The sequence below is a fragment of the Alligator sinensis genome, unplaced genomic scaffold (genome assembly GCF_000455745.1).
Source record: "Alligator sinensis unplaced genomic scaffold, ASM45574v1 scaffold895_3, whole genome shotgun sequence".
NCBI lineage: Eukaryota > Metazoa > Chordata > Crocodylia > Alligatoridae > Alligator > Alligator sinensis.
Genome location: NW_005842210.1, coordinates 1,111,569 through 1,115,963, shown reverse-complemented (window position 1 = coordinate 1,115,963; position 4,395 = coordinate 1,111,569).

Sequence of the window (4,395 nt, the reverse complement as noted above, 5' to 3'; positions counted from 1 at the left end):
TGGCCACTCTAACTGTGAAGAAGTTCTTCCTAATGTCCAATCTAAATCTGCTCTCGCCTCGCTTGTGGCCATTATTTCTTGTAGCCCCCGGGAGCGCCTTGGTGAATAAATACTCACCAATTCCCTTCTGTGCCCCCGTGATGAACTTATAGGCAGCCACAAGGTCGCCTCTCAACCTTCTCTTGCGGAGGCTGAATAGATCCGGTTTCTCTAGTCTCTCCTCGTAGGGCTTGGTCTGTAGGCCCTTAACCATACGAGTGACCCTTCTCTGAACTCTCTCCAGGTTATCCGCATCCCTCTTGAAGTGCGGTGCCCAGAATTGCACGCAGTACTCCAACTGCGGTCTGACCAGTGCCCAATAGAGGGGAAGTATCACCTCCTTGGACCTATTCGTCATGCATTATTAGGTGATCACTATCCCCCAGATGGCTACCGATCTGGAGGTCCCCTACCATGTCATCCCCCATTGCCAATACCAGATCCAGTATGACATTATAGTTTACTTTCTGAGACTTTGTAGTTAATTGTCATTTCTAGCTTGCTGTGGCTGCAAAATTCCATAGGCTTATGATTCAGGGTAGAGGTCTTGCAGTGTGGGGAACAGTTGAATGAAGTTTTTCTGGTTTGGATGGAAGTCACTACCTTTTTTGTCTTCTTAAATAATGGATTCAACCTGTAAGTAGCACTGCTTTTATTAGTGACTGAACCAAGCAGCCTGGGCTAAAGTGGAAGGTAGAGAAATAATCATAGAAACATAGAAAATTAATGTTGGAAGGGATCTCAGGAAGTCATCTAGTCCCCTCCCCCCCACACCCTGCTTAAAGCAGGACCCTCCCTAACTAGTTCATCCCAGCCAAGGCTTTGTCTACTCAGTTCTTAAAAATCTCCAAGGATAGAGATCCCACAACATCTCTGGGTAACCTGTTCCAGTGCTTTATTGCCTCCCTAGTGAGAAAGTTCTTCCTAATATCTAACCTAAACTTCCCTTGCTGCAACTTGAGACCATTGTTCCTTATTCTGTCATCTGCCACCACTAAGCACAGTCCAGCTCCATCTTCTTTGGAACTACCCTTCAGCTGGTTGAAAGCTGCTATTAAATCACCTCTCAGTCTTCTCTTCTGCAGACTGAATAAGCCCAGGTCCCTCAGCCTCTCCTCAGAAGTCATGTCCCCTAGCCCCCTCACCATTTTCATTGCCTTCCACTGGACTCTCTAATTTGTCCACAGCCTTTCTGTAGTCGGGGGCCAAAACTGGACACAATACTCCAGATGTGGCCTCACCAGTGCAGAATAGAGGGGAATAATAACTTCTCTTGATCTGCTGGCAACGCTCCTACCAATGTAGCCCAGTATGCTGTTAACCTTCTTGGCAACAAGGCACACCGTTGGCTCATATTCAGCTTATTTTGTGCTGTAACCCCCAGGTCCTTTTCTGCAGAGCTGCTGCCCAGCCTGTCTCTCCCCAGCCTGTACCGGTGCATAGGATTGCTCTGTTCTAAGTGCAGGACTTTGCACGTGTTCTTATTGAACCTCATGAGATTCCTTTTGGTCCAATCCTCCAATTTGTCTAAGTTTTTCTGAATCCTAGCCCTACCCTCCATCATATCTACTACTCCCCCCAGTTTGATGTCATCTGCAAACTTGCTGAGGATGCACCCACCTCATCTTCCAGGTCACTGATGAAAATATTGTACAAAACTGGCCCCAAGACCAACCCCTGGGGCGCTCCACTTGAGACCAGCTGCCAACTAGACAGAGAACCATTGATTATTACCCTCTGAGCCCAAAGTTCCAGCCAGTTTCCTATCTACATTGCAGTCATCCACACCTTACTTCCTTAGCTTGCTTGTGAGAATGTTGTGTGAGACCATATCAAAAGGCTTGCTAAAGGCTGACCTAGTCCATACAATGGAGAAAAATGTTCAAAATGCTCCTTCATAAAATGTTTTTTACCTTTTGGATAGAAGTATATTATTTTAAATTTACTCTAAATAGTTTAAGAACTTAAATAATAAATACTAATTGAAATAATTTAAACGCATACTTTAATGCTTAACAGTTAAGTAATTTAATAAGGAGCAAAGTCTTGGCATGAATTAAAAGGAAGTTAAACAAGAGAAATTCTGTTCTTCAGAACTGAGAGAAGTGAAAAATGGGGAAACCTAAATTTCAGAACTGGGACCACTTATTTTAGCATTAATGGGACCAGTATTTGTGGATGGAAATAAACAGCCAGTTAGTTTAAATTGGTTGTTTACTATAGTGTTTCATGAATGGAAACCATTGAAGCTCATGAGCAACTCTAATAGTTTTTAAAAGACATAAAGAGACTGGACATCCAGATAATAAATGATTTACCTTTGATAAATATTACTTCTATATGCCTCTCATAGTCTCATGTTCTCCCATGTCAGTTGAAGAACTCAGAGATCACAAGGCATTTTCAAGGAAAAGACACAGGACGTATGACATCCTTGTAAGATTAGAGATAATAATTGGATAAGCTATAGCTACACTTCAAAGACCAAGAACAATGTTTGGTGAAAGAAAAGATGAAAGAGAGAGAATGTATTCTTATATGTAGAACAACAGCATGTGCTTACATGAATGGTTGTCTGCAGCTCAGAATAGAAAGGTGAAATAGTCAAACCAAGAAGCTATGGCAAATTGTTATTCTAGCTATATGGAATACTTAACATTTTGCCATTGTACGGGCCATGTTTTAAACAGAAAACCCTAAAGGGCAATATTTTTGCAGTTTTAATGTGTGTTTCAACACAATAGCCAGTTCAAGAAAATAATGGATCTTTTGGAAAGTTACTCAACTGCCCACCCTGACACACAGGTGAGAGACCTATGATCTCAACCTCAAACTCTGAAGCCATATAAGCTGAGGTCACCAGAAAATTGTACCTGGGAGAAGTGGAGTCTGATTAAGCAGAATGCATATAAGTATCATGTTTAGAAGTGATGTGTCCTTTTTGGGGTGGTGGGGGGGGGGTAGGGTTAGAGGAACAGGGTGTTAGAAATGTCCTTCTTGTTAATAGTAAAGGAGAAACCTGCAACGTGCTGAGGCATAGACATACAGGGAACAGCACTGTAGACTCCTATGGTGTTTGCTCTATCATTATCACTCTGATGTTTCTGTATATTTTTACTCTGCCTTATGCTGCACTCAACTACAAATTAAGACACTGCACTAGCACTGTCAGGCCTTTCCATGTACATGGTATGTGGTTACCTCATACACCTACAAAGCTTTGGAAGAATGAGGTCTGTTCAGATATTTCCAATGGCCAATGTAGGCCTCACTAGAGCATTGATCAACATATATACTGCTCACACAAAGGCTTTGTGTGAGCAGTATATATGTTTGGTTACACATGTGGCCAAAGTAGGTCTGGACAATGAACCTGACCAATGCATGAACTTCTTATGTAAGTAAAACTTGATATGTAAACCGAATAGGCACTCCTACCAGAAGATGGGAGGGGGCGATGGTTGTACAAGGTATAGAATAGTCCATTGCCAAGATAATAAAGCTGGAACAGGAATGGCCAGATCAGGATGTGAAACAAGCCCATGGTACAAGATGGCTTAAGATATTCAAAATACCGGCAGAACGTAATACATAATTTGTTTTGATCACTGTATAAAAGGAGAATTAGAAATTATGGGAATGTTGTCCTGGCCTACGGGACCCTACATGGTGTTGTACCAATACTTTGTCATGAACATACATGGGTTACCACCTTGTCAGATCAAAAGTGTGTTAGCGTCATACCTTGTAGACACTAAATCTGGCTGAGCCTTTGCCACTGAACCAAGCCTATGACTGTTTTTTAAGACTAAACTGGTGTTGGGACTAGGGTTGTGCGAAACGGCACTGTTCCATTTTCAACTTGCATTTCAACGTTTCGACAGAACAGCGTTTCATTTTGAATTTCATTTCTGTTTGAAACTGCTGTTCTGTTTCATTTCGTCGAAACAGTTTCTCTGTTTTGACACTGTTTTGCTGTTTCGCTCAGAGGCTATAATGGGGAAGCTCGAAACAGCCTATAACTTTGTCATTTCTGTCCTGATTTGGATGAAACTTGCAGGAATAGTAGCCCCTTCTGAGGCCATGAAGCCTGCCGAGTGTCAAGGAGATAGGTGCAGGGGTTTGGGGTTTTCTCTCCTTAGCCCTTTAACCAGTATCCTCCTTCCCTCTATTCTGTAAACTCTTTTCCCAGCCCACCTGATTTCAGTTTGATGTCTCATTCTCCAGCAATCTGTTTCCCAAACAAACAGTGACCAACATGTGGCTTTCATCTGGTATCTTGTATTTAGCTGTTAATGCAGTAAACAACATAATGTTTAATGAAGATGCTTTTATTAAGCTCTCTCCGCTGGTCTT